Below are 18,960 nucleotides of genomic sequence, written 5' to 3'. Positions count from 1 at the left end.
AAGTGGCTTGGCAAAGAGTCATCAGAATATGTCAAAAGATTCAGATCTGTGAATATAAACCACCCCAAACTAGCCTTTAAAATGGTCTGGGACAGACTCAGAGAGTGTTATGCAGCCCCTGAGATTGTAGAAAGTGCACTTTTCAGTAAGCTCGACAATTTTCCTCGCATATCCAACAGAGACAATGTCAAATTAAGAGAACTCTGAGATCTTCTCATGGAGTTACAATCTGCCAAAGAAGAAGGCTACTTCCCAGGTTTAACCTACTTGGACACTGCCCGTGGTATCAACCCTATAGTGGATAAATTGCCGCATAATCTGCAGGAGAGGTGGGTTTCCATCGGATCAAGGTATAAAGATGAAAACAAAGTGCACTTTCCTCCGTTTTCTTTTTTCACACAATTTGTATGTTGCGAAGCAAGGACACGAAATGACCCCAGCTTCAAGCTGTCTACCAGCAACACCATGACTCCCAGGTATGAGAAACCCTCATTTAGGAACACTGTATCCAAAGGTTTAATTTCTGCACACAAGACAGATATGACCACTCCACTGAAATGTCAAACTGAGAAAAAGGAGAAAAGAGATGATTTAACCAAAATCTGTCCTATCCATAACAAACCCCACTCCCTTGTTAAGTGCAGAGGATTCAGAGAGAAGCCCATAAAGGAACGAAGAACCTATCTTAAGGAAAATTGTGTGTGTTTTAGATGTTGTGCATCAACCTTTCACTTAGCCAGAGACTGCAGAATGCCACTGAAATGCGGAGAATGTGAAAGTGAATTCCACTCAACAGCTATGCATCCAGGTCCGGCTCCTTGGACCTCAAATCCAGCAGAACAAGTGCATACAAAACATGAAATCGAAAGAGAAGAGAACCTCAGTGGCTCAGCTGCTGTAAGTTCCCAATGCACAGAGGTATGTGGTAGTAACCATTCAGCTCGTTCTTGTTCAAAAATATGCTTAGTGAAAGTGTATAAGAAAGGACAATCAGAGCATGCAGTCAATATCTATGCAATCCTTGATGACCAAAGTAATCGCTCCTTGGCTCGTTCAGAATTCTTTGATTTGTTCGACGTTCAAAGCAACCCACATTCTTACTCACTCAGAACCTGTGCAGGTGTCATGGAGATGATGGGCAGGAAAGCATATGGATTCCAGATAGAAGCATTTCGTGGAGGTGTGAGCATCGATCTTCCTCCACTTATCGAATGCAATGAAATCCTTGATAACAGGTCAGAAATTCCAACCCCAGAGATAGCACTTTGTCATCCTCACTTGAAATCAATTGCAAGATTCATTCCGAAACTAGATTCAAATGCCCAAATCCTGCTTTTGTTGGGGAGAGATCTTATTAGAGTGCATAAGGTCAGGCAGCAAATCAATGGTCCTCATAATTCTCCCTTCGCCCAGAGACTTGATCTAGGCTGGGTCCTGATCTGCGAAGTCTGCCTCGGTAATGCTCATAAGACGACTGTAAGCAGCTTTAGGACGAATGTGCTAGAAAATGGCAGACCTTCTTTCCTTACTCCTTGTGGAAGTCACATATCTTTGAAAGAGAGGACAAAGCATGGCGGGGAGTTCAATCAACACAATAGTCTAAATGCAGTTACAAAGGCTCATAAGACATCTAATGACATTGGTCACTCAGTGTTCGAGAGAACTAAAGATGACAACAAGTGTGCTCTTTCATTTGAAGATCAAGCCTTTCTAAAAATCAAAAGAAGGACTTTCACAAAGATGAGAGAAACTTCTGGGTCGCTCCTTTCCCCTTCAAATCACCCCGACCGCTTCTCCCTAACAATCGAGATCAAGCACTCTCGTGACTTCTCTCCTTGAAACGCACTCTGGACAAAAGACCAGTTGTTAGAGAAAACTTTCAAGAATTCATGGGAAAGATGTTTGAAAACAGGCACGCCGAACTAGCTCCTCCGCTCAAAGAGAATGAGGAATCCTGGTATCTGCCTATCTTTGGAGTCTATCATCCACGGAAACCAGACCAGATAAGGGTAGTATTCGATTCCAGTGCACAGTACCATGGTATTTCTTTGAACAGCACCCTTCTTACAGGACCCGACATGAACAATTCTCTCCTTGGAGTGTTGTTGCGCTTCAGAAAAGAACCTATAGCCGTTACAGTTGACATTCAGCAGATGTTCTATTGCTTTGTGGTACAGGATAATCACAGGAAGTACCTAAGGTTCTTGTGGCACCGAGACAACGACATGTCAAAAGAGATCACGGAGTACCAGATGCGTGTACATGTCTTTGGAAACAGCCCTTCTCCTGCCATTGCAATCTATGGTCTCAGACGTGCTGCACAAGAAGGTGAACGTGAACATGGGTCAGACACTCGCCAATTTGTTGAGCGACATTTTTACGTTGATGATGGTCTGATATCTCTGCCAACCGAAGAGGATGCCATCAGTCTACTGAAGCGTACCCAGAAATCTCTTGCACAGTCAAATATAAAACTCCACAAAATAGCTTCAAATTCAACCACAGTGATGAAAGCCTTTCCTCCAGAGGATTTAGCCAAAGGCATAAAAGACCTGGATCTTACTAAAGAAAATCTTCCTAGTCAGCGGAGTCTTGGACTATGCTGGGAAATGGAGTCAGATACATTCACCTTTCATGTCACAAAGTCTGAGAGGCCTTTCACTCGTCGTGGAGTGTTGTCTGTCGTTAACAGCCTTTACGACCCACTCGGTTTATTGACACCAGTTACTATAAAAGGAAGAGCTTTGCTGCGGGAAATATCTCATGACACAAGCGACTGAGACGTCCCACTCCCTTGAGTCCAAATAAGAGGAATGGGAATTATGGAAAAATTCCTTACAAGATCTGGAAAATCTCCATATACCACGTACATATGTCCTACTCTCACTTTCCAGTTCAAAGTACAGAGAGATATGTCTGTTCTCAGACGCATCCAACATGGCTATAGCTGCAGTGGCCTATCTTCGAGTTTTTACTGAAGAAGGACTAAGTCATGTAGGATTTATTATGGGCAAGGCAAAATTGAACCCTCGTCTACAGCCCACCATTCCACGCCTAGAATTGTGTGGAGCTGTATTAGCTGTTGAAATGGCAGAAATAATACTTGAAGAAATTGATTTCGTTCCAGATGCAGTCAAGTTTTACTGTGACAGTAAGGTAGTTCTTGGCTACATATTCAACGAGACCCGGCGTTTTTTTGTGTATGTACACAACAGAGTGCAGCGAATCCGTCAAAGTACGGTCCCAGAACAGTGGCACTTCGTACCAACAAATCAGAACCCAGCCGATATTGCCACCAGATCAGTGTCTGCATCACAGCTTGCTAACACACAGTGGTTTAAAGGTCCAGATTTTCTGCACAAACCTCTCACAGTTCAACAAGAAACTCAAAAGACATTTGAGTTGGTAATGCCAGAACTGGATGTAGAAATCCGACCTCATGTAACAAGTTTTGCAACTCTCACTGAAGAAAGGCATCTTACTTCAGAACGCTTTAAAAGCTTCTCTTCCTGGAAAGCACTCCTGAGAGCTATCGCACTGCTTATCCACATAGTTCGTTCATTCAAGCCGATCTCAAATACTCACACAAATGAATGCAGAGGATGGCACATATGCAAAAGGGTCAGAACTCCTGAAGAGCTTTTAGCAGCCAAGCTTGTTATCCTTAAATCTGTACAGAAAGAAACATTCCACGATGATTTCAGTGCCTTAGCAGAACAAAGGAACATTCCGAGAAGCAGTGCACTTAAAAAACTCAATCCTCAGATCCACAATGATCTGCTTAGAGTAGGTGGACGTCTGAAAAATGCTCCTCTGGATCAGCATGAGAAGAATCCGATTATTGTTCCCAAGAACAACCATGTCACAACCCTGTTGGTGAAACACTACCATCAAGAAGTGAAACATCAAGGTCGTCAATTCACGGAAGGAGCAATAAGGACTGTGGATTGTGGATTGTGAATGGCAAGAGGCTCATAAGCTCCATATTGTATCATTGTGTAACCTGTCGAAAACTAAGGGGTAGATTTGAACAGCAAATAATGGCGGATCTTCCACCAGAGTGTCTGGACATGTCTCCTCCTTTCACCTATGTGGGACTGGATGTATTTGGCCCATGGACAGTTTTGACTCGACACACAAGAGGAGGTGCAGCAAACAGTAAATGTTGGGCAGTCCTTTTTACGTGCATGAGCACTAGAGCAGTGCATATGAAAGTAATAGAGTCCATGGATACATCCAGCTGTATAAATGCATTACGTCGCTTCTTTTCTATAAGGGGACCAGCAAAACAGCTAAGATCCAATTGTGGAACAAATTTCATTGGAGCATGCAAAGAACTCACTGTCCAAAAGTATCTAAGTGAACAAGGCTGCTCGTGGCAATTTAACCCACCTCACGCATCACACATGGGTGGTGCGTGGGAAAGAATGATAGGGATTACACGCAGAATCCTTGACAGTGTGCTGCTGGAAAGCAAATCGATCCAGCTTACTCTAGGGATGCACCGAAATTTCGGCCACCGAAACTTTTCGGCCGAAAATGGCCTTTTCGGTTTTCGGCCGATAGACTTTTATCACCGAAACAACACGGCCGAAATGTTGTGATGACGCAAACAGAAACCGCAACCTGCACGTGCACCTGCAAAGCGCAGACCACGAGCTCCACGCGACATTCACTTAACACCAGTGAGAACATTCTCTCTCTTCGTATTCCTTTATTCGCAGCACTAAAGCGTATCCTAACAAAGAGATTAAGACGGACCACGAAGTAAAAACAAAGAAAAGTACAGTCTTATAGAGTCTGTTAGCACACGTCTCACTGAGATCTTGTCGGATCCTCTGCACTTTATCGCGAATGTGCTTGATCCGCGTTATAAAGACCATTACTTGTATGCGGAAATAAGGCAGCGCGCACGAGAAATGATCCAGGCCGCGCTGGATGCGGAGAACCCGCGTGGAGACGGAGAAGAGCCAAGCGCAGGAGACAGATCAGAGCGCAGAAAAAAGACTGGTCTTTGCACCAGATGAGTGGCATGCACCATCGTGGTCTGATATGTTCAGTGGAATTCTGCAAGAAAGTGCCCCAAATAATAATAATACGTTGGCTATTTTATTCTTAGGCTACTACACACACACACACACAAACATATATACATACATAATATCAGATTGTAGCCATATTTATGCTAGATTTTCTGCTAGATTTCTGCTTTAATTTGATAAAAATGTGTATTTATGCCCTGGCCCTATTTAAATACACTCTCTCAAATATGTCTCAAATGTCAGGCAGATGACAAGCTCAACTGCTCAACAGCTAGATGGTTATCTGTCTGAAGTCCCCATCCCCAGAAGTGATAACAGTCTTGCCAACTGGAGAAGTAATGCACTTTCTAGTCCTACAGAGAACAATTTCAAATGCACTTCACCTAAATGCACTTTGTTTTTATGAGAGAACTGTTCATTTTAAAACCTTTCTGCAGGCCAGTAGGCCTGTACATTATTATTAAATATACACATGAGTGGGATAAATTTTTTGTTTGAATTTTATTTTATACTGTGCATTGTTGCAATGTGCTTAATAAATATTTGAATCATTTGTAATTAATTTTTTTTTAATGTTTTTTTAAATAAGTTATGTAATTGTAATTATCTTTGAAACTTTAATATTAATTTATGCGATTGCAATGTCTTAATTTTAGTAAAGTTAGTACACTGTCATAGCAATAAATGCAATGGTACTAATAATTGGCATAATTTCTTTCGGGGTTTCGGTTTTCGGCCTTGGTTTTCTCTTTTTCGGTTTTCGGTTTCGGCCAAGAATTTTCATTTCGGTGCATCCCTAGCTTACTCATGAGGTTCTGTGTACTCTGATGGCAGAAGTGTCTGCAATAATCAATCCCAGACCACTGGTTCCAGTCTCCTCTGACCCAGAGATGCCATTGCTACTAACCCCTAACATTCTGCTCACCCAGAAGACTGGATTTCCTCTTGGAGTTCCTACCTGCAACTTCTCAGAGAAGGATCTTTATGGAAGTCAGTGGAATCACCTTTATTTATATAGTGCTTTAAACAAAATACATTGCGCCAAAGCACTGAACAACATTCATTTGGAAAACAGTGTCTCAATAATGCAAAATGATAGTTAAAGGCAGTTCATCATTGAATTCATTGATGTCATCTCTGTTCAGTTGAAATAGTGTCTGTTTTAATTTGCAATCAAGTCAACGATATCGCTGTAGATGAAGTGACCCCAACTAAGCAAGCCAGAGGCGACAGCGGCAAGGAACCGAAACTCCATCGGTGACAGAATGGAGAAAAAAACCTTGGGAGAAACCAGGCTCAGTTGGGGGGCCAGTTCTCCTCTGACCAGACGAAACCAGTAGTTCAATTCCAGGCTGCAGCAAAGTCAGATTGTGCAGAAGAATCATCTGTTTCCTGTGGTCTTGTCCTGGTGCTCCTCTGAGACAAGGTCTTTACAGGGGATCTGTATCTGGGGCTCTAGTTGTCCTGGTCTCCGCTGTCTTTCAGGGCAGTAGAGGTCCTTTCTAGGTGCTGATCCACCATCTGGTCTGGATACGTACTGGATCCGGGTGACTGCAGTGACCCTCTGATCTGGACACAGACTGGATCTGGTGGCCACGGTGACCTCGGAACAAGAGAGAAACAGACAAATATTAGCGTAGATGCCATTCTTCTAATGATGTAGAAAGTACGGTGTTATGTGAAGTGTTCCGGTTCCAGTTTACCTAATTAATGCAGCCTAAAAATCCTTTAACGGATTTGGATATTAAAAGCATATTAGTATGTTATGTGTATGCCAGGTTAAAGAGATGGGTCTTTAATCTAGATTTAAACTGCAAGAGTGTGTCTGCCTCCCGAACAATGTTAGGTAGGTTATTCCAGAGTTTAGGCGCCAAATAGGAAAAGGATCTGCCGCCCGCAGTTGATTTTGATATTCTAGGTATTATCAAATTGCCTGAGTTTTGAGAACGTAGCGGACGTAGAGGAGTATAATGTAAAAGGAGCTCATTCAAATACTGAGGTGCTAAACCATTCAGGGCTTTATAAGTAATAAGCAATATTTTAAAATCTATACGATGTTTGATAGGGAGCCAGTGCAGTGTGGACAGGACCGGGCTAATATGGTCATACTTCCTGGTTCTAGTAAGAACTCTTGCTGCTGCATTTTGGACTAGCTGTAGTTTGTTTACCAAGCGTGCAGAACAACCACCCAATAAAGCATTACAGTAGTCTAACCTTGAAGTCATAAATGCATGGATTAACATTTCTGCATTTGACATTGACAGCATAGGCCGTAATTTAGATATATTTTTGAGATGGAAAAATGCAGTTTTACAAATGCTAGAAACGTGGCTTTCTAAGGAAAGATTGCGATCAAGTAGCACACCTAGGTTCCTAACTGATGACGAAGAATTGACAGAGCAACCATCAAGTCTTAGACAGTGTTCTAGGTTATTACAAGTAGAGTTTTTAGGCCCTATGATTAACACCTCTGTTTTTTCTGAATTTAGCAGTAAGAAATTACTCGTCATCCAATTTTTTATATCGACTATGCATTCCATTAGTTTTTCAAATTGGTGTGTTTCACCGGGCTGCGAGGAAATATAGAGCTGCGTATCATCAGCATAACAGTGAAAGCTAACACCATGTTTCCTGATGATATCTCCCAAGGGTAACATATATATAACATATGGAAAAAAGTACAGATCCTTGCAAATCAGTTCTGGACCCGCTGGAGGCAAGAGTACCTTCCCATCCTGCAACAAAGATGCAAATGGACTGAATCACGCTCCAATCTTGAAGTTGGAGATATTGTTCTCTTGAAAGATCGTACCCTTTGTCGCAATGATTGGCCAATGGCAATGGTCACCCATACATTCCCAAGTGCAGACGGACATGTAAGAAAAGTAGAGGTTAAAACGACTTCTCAAGGTAGAACCAAAAAGTTCTACAGACCAATTTCACAGGTCATTTTGCTTCTTTCAAAAAAGGACTGAAATGTTATAAGCTATATTGATGTCTAATGACATCAGGCGGGGAGTGTTCTGTACCGGTTTCACAGTATGTGTCCAAGTTATTATTGTCATGGTGCTGACATCTAGTGGTTGTTAAAGAAACTGCAGGTTATATATATATCAGGAAGTGCAGCTAGGCACATGGACGATGCATGTTGCTCTGAGTGTTTTTCTTTGGATAATCCTCATCATTTCTTGCCTTTGGAAGTTTTGAAGAGCAATAGCTGTAAGTTTTCTTTATGTACTTGCTTTGGGTAACTCAGAAGTATATTCTGACATTATGTAAAGTTATTTGGAGCTATGTTTAGTTATGAGTCTAATTGGAGATTGTATTTCTTTTCTTTAGTTTCACTCTGATCCATCGTAATGTTGTGAGATCAAGTTACAATAAATGCTGAAACTTCAACTTGCATTTCTTGATTATAATGGATGGAGTTTAACTTGCTGTCAAACTTCGTAAAGATAATACATGAAGGGAGGACAGTATACAAATCATTTATCATACATTTTTAATTGTGTATTCAACAAATAGTGCAACAACATAAAAACACGTTATAAACATATTTTAAACAAAAACTGGTCATAAATGCTGCCTTCTCAAACTTACAGACATGTACAATCACAATCATGCTGCTCACATATTTATGTATATTCAGACTTTAGCCATTAATACGTTTTAGGACAATGAAAAACATCATTGTCGGGGGATGCCAAAATATCTCTAGTCCCCCCAAAAGCCACTCAGACTCCAGGGGTTAAAGCTGCGGTAGGGAACTTTTGATGCTCTAGCAGTTAATAAACAGAACTGCTTGCGTCTTGCGGAAGAACATCGTAGCCGGAACTACTTCTCTCTGTTTATGTCTATGAAGAATCACAAAGGTACTGGGTACCCCCGAAGCAATCTAAAATAGTCTGAATATAAACACTTATTATAGGTGCACCCTAGTGATTCAGGACAAGCTAAAAACACGGTTTGGAAAATGGATTCATGGTGTACTCACTTATTATATACATATACAGTATTGTTCAAAATAATAGCAGTACAATGTGATTAACCAGAATAATCAAGGTTTTTCGTATATTTTTTTATTGCTACGTGGCAAACAAGTTACCAGTAGGTTCAGTAGATTCTCAGAAAACAAATGAGACCCAGCATTCATGATATGCACGCTCTTAAGGCTGTGCAATTGGGCAATTAGTTGAATTAGTTGAAAGGCGTGTGTTCAAAAAAATAGCAGTGTGGCATTAAATCACTGAGGTCATCAATTTTGTGAAGAAACAGGTGTGAATCAGGTGGCCCCTATTTAAGGATGAAGCCAACACTTGTTGAACATGCATTTGAAAGCTGAGGAAAATGGGTCGTTCAAGACATTGTTCAGAAGAACAGCGTACTTTGATTAAAAAGTTGGGTTGCACTTTATTTTACAGTACGTGTACTAACATGTACTTATAGTGTACTTACAGTATATTTATATAAGAAAGTTCTGGTAATACAAGGTAACTACATGGGGTGGGGTTAGGTTTAGGGGTAGGTTCAGGGTTAGTACCTAGTTATTACATAGTTATTGTAATTACTATAATAAGTACATAGTATGTACATGAGGAACAGGACTGTAAAATAAAGTGCTACCAAAAGTTGATTAGAGAGGGGAAAACCTATAAAGAGGTGCAAAAAATGATAGGCTGTTCAGCTAAAATGATCTCCAATGCCTTAAAATGGAGAGCAAAACCAGAGAGACGTGGAAGAAAATGGAAGACAACCATCAAAATGGATAAAAGAATAACCAGAATGGCAAAGGCTCAGCCAATGATCACCTCCAGGATGATCAAAGACAGTCTGGAGTTACCTGTAAGTACTGTGACAGTTAGAAGACGTCTGTGTGAAGCTAATCTATTTTCAAGAATCCCCCGCAAAGTCCAAAAAAAGGCATGTGCAGAAGAGGTTACAATTTGCCAAAGAACACATCAACTGGCCTATAGAGAAATGGAGGAACATTTTGTGGACTGATGAGAGTAAAATTGTTCTTTTTGGGTCCAAGGGCCACAGGCAGTTTGTGAGACGACCCCCAAACTCTGAATTCAAGCCACAGTACACAGTGAAGACAGTGAAGCATGGAGGTGCAAGCATCATGATATGGGCATGTTTCTCCTACTATGGTGTTGGGCCTATTTATCGCATACCAGGGATCATGGATCAGTTTGCATATGTTAAAATACTTGAAGAGGTCATGTTGCCCTATGCTGAAGAGGACATGCCCTTGAAATGGTTGTTTCAACAAGACAATGACCCAAAACACACTAGTAAACGGGCAAAGTCTTGGTTCCAAACCAACAAAATTAATGTTATGGAGTGGCCAGCCCAATCTCCAGACCTTAATCCAATTGAGAACTTGTGGGGTGATATCAAAAATGCTGTTTCTGAAGCAAAACCAAGAAATGTGAATGAATTGTGGAATGTTGTTAAAGAATCGTGGAGTGGAATAACAGCTGAGAGGTGCCACAAGTTGGTTGACTCCATGCCACACAGATGTCAAGCAGTTTTAAAAAACTGTGGTCATACAACTAAATATTAGTTTAGTGATTCACAGGATTGCTAAATCCCAGAAAAAAAAAAATGTTTGTACAAAATAGTTTTGAGTTTGTACAGTCAAAAGTAGACACTGCTATTTTTTTGAACACACCCCTTTCAACTAATTGCCCAATTGCACAGCCTTAAGAGCGTGCATATCATGAATGCTGGGTCTTGTTTGTTTTCTGACAATCTACTGAACCTACTGGTAACTTGTTTGCCACGTAGCAATAAAAAATATACTAAAAACCTTGATTATTCTGGTTAGTCACATTGTACTGCTATTATTTTGAACAATACTGTACATAATAAATATACATTTTTCTACATTTGAACACAAACAAAGTTACGTAACTGCAAATGGCAATAGGACCACTGGGAGGAGCCAGAGGAGCTTGATTTTTTTTTTCACAGATTATCTGTCTCATATTTTACTGTCAGGACATAATGACAGGTTTAACAAATATGTAAAAAATATATATTTACAAAAGTTACCTACCGCAGCTTTAAAGAATATGGAAATAAATAATTATATAACTACATCATGCTACTAAACTAATTCATTCATTAAACAAAGAAAAAGTATTCAACATTTAAGTTAATCGAACTTATAAAACACACCATACCCTTCTTTTAAAAAAAGTTATCTTATTTTAAATGTGATTATATGTAACATAGTATATACAATAAACATCACTGATAAATAAATAAATATATATATATATGTATAAAATCCCTTACATTTTTAGAGTGTTAAGACCCACTTTATATTAAGTGGCCTTAACTACTATGTACTTACATTTTAATTAATAATTTAGTACAATGTACTTATTGTGCACATGTTTTTACATTGTACTTATATTAAAAAAAACGACATGTAATTACATCTGTATTTGATTTCTTTAATTACATTTATAATTACACGGTTGACCCATACTTTACACCTTAACCCACCCTTAAACTTACCCATACCTCAAACCCTCTCCCTAATCTTACCCCATCCCACCTCAATAGCAGCTAAAGTGTTTTACAATACAATATGAACACAATAAGTACATTGTACTTATTTTTTTTTAATGTAAGTACATAGTAGTAAAGGCCACCTAATATAAAGTGGAACCAAAAAAACTAATTTAAAGTTAAATGATAAACAGAATCTCACAGGTCCTAGTAGGGGTATTCTATTGTATGTGAAACCTGAAGGGGTGCTTCACAGACCCCTCACAGCGAGGGTGGAGTTCCAGACTGTATGATCTGGATGAAGTCAATGGGGTACATTATTTCAAAGCTTACATTAATGTAATGTTTAAATAAACAGTACCCCCACTACATCTGATGTCCGCTGATTCTTAATTCAACAAAATGATGATATATATTACCTATAATATTTATATTTTTTATATAATATTATATAATAAATAATAATTTGTATCATTATATCATAATACATATATGATTATATTATATTAGATGTGTTATGCATTAATCACTTAAGATTCTTTAAAGTTCTCATTTTTAGCATGATCTTCAAAGTTTTAATACCATCCCTCTCTCTCTCTCTCTCTCTCTCTCTCTCACACACACACACACACACACACACACAATGAAACATGATGCCAAAGTCTTTCTGTATGTTTTAAAAATCAAACAAAAAATATTTATTTTGCTTTAAATGTATGCTGAGGAGCTTTGTTTGTCACAGCATAGATTGTGAAGTTTAGATGGAGTTGATTTATCTTTTAGAAGAATTCTTTCAGAGAAAGACCCTAGTTTTTATTCAGCCATTAAAGATGGTTCAGGACAGATGTGTGGACCCATGCATCCTAGAGTTGCAATTTGAGAACTGCTCTTTGGTATGGTCATAAACCTAATACATATCTATGGTACTTTCAGACACAGAGCAGGAAAGACATTTTGCAGGGCCTCTGTTTAGCTGTTCCAAAATAACTCTATTTAAAAGCAAAAATAAAATATTAAAATGACCACCTGTACATCTAACGGCTGTAGTTCTATTTTATATATTTTATATTAAACGTATCCTTACTATCCATATTATATTCTTTATTTAAAACAATATATTAAACTGGCAGTATTCCCCCAACGTGTATTTTCCTTCAGTTGTTTGGCCTTCAGCCTTTATACGTAGTGCTTTTCATTTACTGTAAGATCGCTTCATATTCGTGTAATGAAAGTTAACTTTTCTTAAAGTTTATAGTTGTATTTTACTGTATCCGCATCCTTCTATTTATGTTGTATACTGTATGAATCACTGACTACCAAAATGATTCCTATTTCCTAAAAGGAGGTCTTTGTAACAGTGTTTTGAAACCTTGAACATCAGGTTTGTGTATCGTCTGTGGCCAAAGTTTGGGTCTGACAAAAGAAAACATGTTTTTGATTAAACTGTTTGATTTTGCCCTGGAAGTTTGAAGTTTGCACAAGTTGGTGTTTAGTTTTGAGGTTGTGTTTATAAATGTGAGAAAATGGTGAATTGTTTCACGAATTGTGGGTTAGCAATCGATGCAAACTGTAATGCATTTTTAACGCCACGATACATTGTAAAACTCACACATGCAAGTCAAAAAGCATACAACACCGCACATTACATACTCAGCACTTCACACCACTCAAACAAACACGCAAACAACCCCTCAAACATTGTGTAATATATACCACACACACACACATACAACACTGCAAATATAAAAAGCATGTTGATACTTACTGTTCAGTGTTTTTACTGTATCTGTATTGTCATTTTTTTTTATTGTTTTAAAAATGTTTAAAATATTTTAAGTTGCATTTGTAAAAAAAAAATATTTTTCAATTAATATTCACCAATTGTCTGTCATGACTTCCACTCATTGTTATATATAAATAAGTATTGAGCAGTACCTACAAAAACTTAAAATTATCAATCTAAATGAGTTGAAATTTCATAATGGAGTTAGCAAGACTTCTATTGTAGAAATAACTTATTTATTAGTTTTAGATAAATTTATAAATAAATGTATTAGTAAAATCTACTTAAAATATTGTCTTACACCAATTAATACATTTGTTCATTGGGATACTCAAATATGTTATGATTGTCAACTAAAGATTTTAAGGTAGCACTGCTTAAAACTGCATGTTACATATACTTTAGGAAAGGGATGCAAAAATGATGCACTATATTTTTAAAGGGGGGGTGAAATGCTATTTCATGCATACTGAGTTTTTTACACTGTTAAAGAGTTGGATTCCCATGCTAAACATGGACAAAGTTTCAAAAATTAAGTTGTACGTTTGAAGGAGTATTTCTGTTTCAAAAATACTCCTTCCGGTTTGTCACAAGTTTCGGAAAGTTTTTTTCGAGTATGGCTCTGTGTGACTTTAGATGGAGCGGAATTTCCTTATATGGATCCTGAGGGCACGTCTGCCGGAAGAGCGCGCGCTCTCTTATAGCACAGCACTCAGAGCACAACAGGCATTCACTGATCAGAGCGAGAGCGTCGCGAAAAGTCACAAAAGGAGTGTATTTTTGGTTGCCAGGGCAAGACAACCCTGCACAGATTACCAAAAAAAAAAACTGCATTAAGGGACCAGTGGATGGAGTTTTACAGAGCATCAACGGAGTTGTGCAAGTGTTTGTGTTTGTTCCTTCCCTAAATTTCGAAGATGCTTGTTTTACAAACAAGGCCCAGTTTGACGACGGATTTGCGTATCGTTTATTTCTTAAGGATGATGCAGTCCCAACGAAAAAGGGTCACGATCGTGTGTTGGAACCGCAGGCGGTGAGTAAAACTGCTTCAAATATCTCTGCCTCCTTGTTAGTGCGTCCGCCTCCCATGCCGAGACCCGGGTTCGAGCCCCGCTCGGAGCGAGTCGTTGCTGCTGCTGCTCTCGTTCAGTTTCAGCCTCTGGATCTGATTCTGGATCATAAATATATACGCTGAATCTGACTGTTAGCCATGGTTTGTTTTGGATGATGTTTTTTTCCTCAAGGTAATGTCACAGCTTCTAAACGCTTTCAAGCCTACTGGCGCTTGTGATTCTTTAGCTCCGCCCACACATCACTCCTCCAGCGGCTCGTGTTTTTCCGGGATAAATCGGTACTTACTATCTTTCTCTTATGAATATAATAAAACTAAAGACTTTTTGGAGTTATGAAGGATGCAGTACTGCTCTATAGGTACTCAAGATTAACAGGATATTGAGTGAAAACGAGCATTTCACCCCCCCTTTAAGTAAATAGCATATTGTTTTTTTCAGTGCAGTTTAACACTTTCAACTGAAACACGTCTCATTGCGGTCGAAATTAGAAATTCAGAATCTCTGTGTAACCGAATCACTAAGAAAATCAGCAAATGAATGTGGAAATTCCCGATCGTGACAATTTGGGTATATTCTTATAAAAGTTGCTTTTTTTTTCTTTCGCCACTAGATTTAGACCTGTTGTTCAGATAGGTGAAGTGAAGGAAGTGAAGTGACATTCAGCCAAGTATGGTGACCCGTGCTCTGCATTTAACCCATCCGAAATGCGCACACACACAGAGCAGTGAACACACACACACAGACACACTGTGAGCACACACCCGGAGCAGTGGGCAGCCATTTATGCTGCGGCGCCCGGGGAGCAGTTGGGGGTTCGATGCCTTGCTCAAGGGCACCTAAGTCGTGGTATTGAAGGTGGGGAGAGAGCTGTACATGCACTACCCCCACCCACAATTCCGTCCGGCCTCTTGTTGTAACGTGATCGCGATTAAAAACCATAATAATTAACTACATTAACTTGAAAAGGTTATAGATATAGTTTTTTATACAAGAACTATGTCTCCCCATCAGAAATGTGTATCAGTATGTCGAAATCCACTCTTCTAAACTATTGTGAAAGTTTTAATGCAACTCTGTAAATAGCTTTTTTCTACTACTGTATATATTATTTTTTGGTTGTCTTTGTACAGTCTTTAAACATGCGATGTGTGTGTTTACATGAATTAATGATTGGCGGCGAGACACTAGGCTTCAACGTGAAAAGTGAGTCTCTGTTACAACTTTTACATATAAAATTACACATTACAAGTCATGGATGTGGTATTTTCATTGTATGCGTCTCTAAACAGTTCTTCAATAAATAAACCGCTGTTGCATTTAAGTGAAAGGCGAGATGGTTTTGACTGTTTTAGTAATTCACTGTGTTTAACATCTGATCCAGGAAACCACAGTACAACTGCATCTGCGCTTTGTCATGTCGTAATAACCTGTTCTCTTTAAGAAAACATGCGGTAGGCAGTTTCTCACGTCTATTAATTCTAGGGGTTTAACGGTACGTAAAAATCACGGTTCGGTACGTACCTCGGTTTTAGAGTCATGGTTTGGTTCATTTTCGTTACAGTAAGGGAAAGAAATGCAATCATTAAACTGCAGATTATTACTATAAACTATTTTTACAGTCTATTTACACTTTTTTATGTACTTTTTAATAAAATATATATAAAATAAAAAAAGAATAAGAAATAAAATACTGCTGCAAAGTTATCCACTAAATAAAATACTCTTAGTCTCAAACCAATATCATATAATAAAATATAATGAAAAATATAAATAAATTCAAGTTTATTTGTATAGCGCTTTTTACGATACAAATCGTTACAAAGCAACTTTACAGAAAATTATGTTTCTACAATATTTAGTAATTGTTTATAAGTGGTGACTGTCAGTTTGTGCACGTATGACAGGATTTGTAGAAAAATTTATACAAGACGTAGTCAGCCAGATGATGAACATTATAAATATTATTAATAATTAATAATTATTATATGAATCAGTCACACTTGTAGCAATATTTGTTAGTTCTGTTGTTGATTCAGGGTTAGCATCATCTGAGGTCCTCTGAGGGTCATCATCATCTCTTCTCAGGTGTTCTGGATCCAGACTGGAGCTTGTGTAAATCCTAACATAGAAACAAATAGAGACATCATTAGCATGCATCATTAGCTTTGCTATCCTAGGAACTACCAAAAGTCCAGCGTTTTGTGACTTTTAGGGAGCGTGATGAATTGTAGCATGGTAGAAGGCTAGTTAGGTATGCAGGAGCTAAACCATTTAGGGCCTTATAGGTAATTAATGATAATTTGTAACTGATACGGAACTTAATAGCCAGTGCAGTGACTGTAAAATTGGGGTAATATGATAACATTTCCTTGACCTGGTAAGGTCAACAACATGTTTCGTAGCTTGGCAATGTTTCTAAGATCGAAGAATGCAGTTTTTGTAACATGGGAAATATGATTTTCAAAAGACAAGTTGCTGTCTAATATAACACTCAGATTTTTTACTGTAGAGGAAGTAACAGTACATCCGTCTAGTTGCAGATTGTAATCTACAAGATTCTGTGTAGTGTTTTTTGGTCCAATAATTAATATCTCTGTCTTATCCGAATTTAATTGGAGAAAATTATTCGTCATCCAATCTTTTACATTTTTAACACACTCTATTAGCTTAGATAATTTAGAGGTTTCATCTGTTCTCGTTGAGATATATAGCTGAGTATCATCAGCATAACAGTGTAAGCTAATTCCGTATTTTCTAATAATATTACCAAGGGGCAACATGTACATTGAAAATAGAAGGGGACCTAGGACGGATCCTTGTGGCGCTCCATATTTTACTGATGATAAATGAGATGACTCCCCATTTAAGTAAACAAAATAGTAGTGATCGGACCGGTAGGATCTAAACCCCTCTTAGACCCTGCCCTTGAATACCTGTATTTTGTAATCGATCTATGAGTATGTCATGATCTATGGTGTCGAACGCAGCACAAAGATCAAGTAAATTCTTTACTTGATCTTTTCCTAGTCTTTTACGTTATAGTATTATCCTATCCTAGTTTATATCAGATGCAAATTCATTTATTAATATTTCGCTTCTGTCTGCTCCCGTCCTGTCTATCCACAACTTTTATGCTTCTGTCATACTCATTGTAGGTCACTTTGGATAAACTTACTTACTTACTGCCCATTATGCCTCTGGCATGTAGGGCAGCAACGAAGGTTCTCCACTCTGGTCGATTCTGGGCTTTTTTCTGGATATCTCCCCATGTCAGGTTCATAGATTTAATTTCTTCCTCTACTGTGCGATGCCAGGTGATCTTGGGTCGTCCTCTCTTTCTTCTGCCTTCGGGTGTCCAATGAAGGGCTACTCTTGGGATGCTGTCGTGTTCTCTTCTCAAAACATGTCCAATCCAGTTCCAGCGCCGCTTTGTTATGATGTTTGCCATGCTGTCTTGTTGACATCTTGTTAACAGATCCTTGTTTGATATCTTGCTTGGCCAAAAAATCCGACAGATTCTTCTCAGACTCCTTGTGTGGAAGACTGACAGTTGACGTATGTCATTTTCTGTCATTCTCCAGCATTCTGCGCCATACAGAAGAGTGGATAGAACGCAGCTCTGATATAATTTGAGTTTTGTCTTGTTTCTGTATTGCTGAGACTTCCAGATGTTGTTTAGCATTCTGAATGCATTTCTGGCTTTGTTTATTCTATTTTTAATGTCATTATGTGCACCCCCATCATATCTTACAATACTCCCAAGATAGGTGAACTCATTTGTTGTTAATAGAGCTTCTCCATTTACATGTATTGGTAATAGATCTGAGATGTTTAGCGCCATCACTTCAGATTTTTTCTGGTTTATTTTCAGGCCAACTTGCTGTGCAAAGTAGCTGAGACGTGATGTTTTCTCTTGCATGTGTTGGTGAGTGTGTGAGACAAGAGCCAGATCATCAACAAAATCAAGGTCTTCCAATGCTGAGAAGAGGGTCCATCGTATACCTCTTGTTTGGTCTTCTGTTGTGCGGCGCATCACCCAGTCGATAACGATGTTAAAGAGCAATGCTGACATCACACATCCTTGTCTGACTCCTGTCTTTACCTGGAACACCAGGCTACTGCTTCCCACTCGGCATTTAAAGTTGGCATAGAAGGTCTTGATGAGGTCCACTATGTGTTGTGGAATTCCATACAACCTTAAGATGTTCCAGAGGCCTTCTCGGTGTATACTATCGAATGCCTTTTCAAAGTCGATAAAATTGATGTATAATTGCCTCTGCCATTCTGTGCATTGTTCTATGATGTTACGAAGTGCAAATATTTGATCAATACAGCCCCTCCCCTTACGGAATCCTGCCTGTTCATTCATGAGTTTCTTATCCACTGCCTCTGTAAGACACTGCTCAATGATTTTTGCCATGATTTTGCTTGGTATCGATAGGAGTGTAATTCCGCGCCATTTATTACAATCTCTCAAGTTGCCCTTCTTTGGTATCTTTATGATAATTCCTTCTGACCAGTCATCAGGTATTTCTTTTCC

At 38.8% G+C, this 18,960-nt stretch overlaps 1 protein-coding gene across 2 annotated transcripts in view; it reads left to right on the top strand.

The window, feature by feature from the left end:
• LOC128021551 (inositol monophosphatase 3) overlaps positions 1-18,960 on the top strand; it is a 51,646-nt gene that overhangs the window by 19,871 nt on the left and 12,815 nt on the right. The window lies entirely within an intron of this gene.

This window comes from Carassius gibelio, chromosome A2 (genome assembly GCF_023724105.1).
Source record: "Carassius gibelio isolate Cgi1373 ecotype wild population from Czech Republic chromosome A2, carGib1.2-hapl.c, whole genome shotgun sequence".
NCBI classification, from domain to species: domain Eukaryota; kingdom Metazoa; phylum Chordata; class Actinopteri; order Cypriniformes; family Cyprinidae; genus Carassius; species Carassius gibelio.
This window is presented reverse-complemented; position numbering and strand designations above follow the sequence as displayed.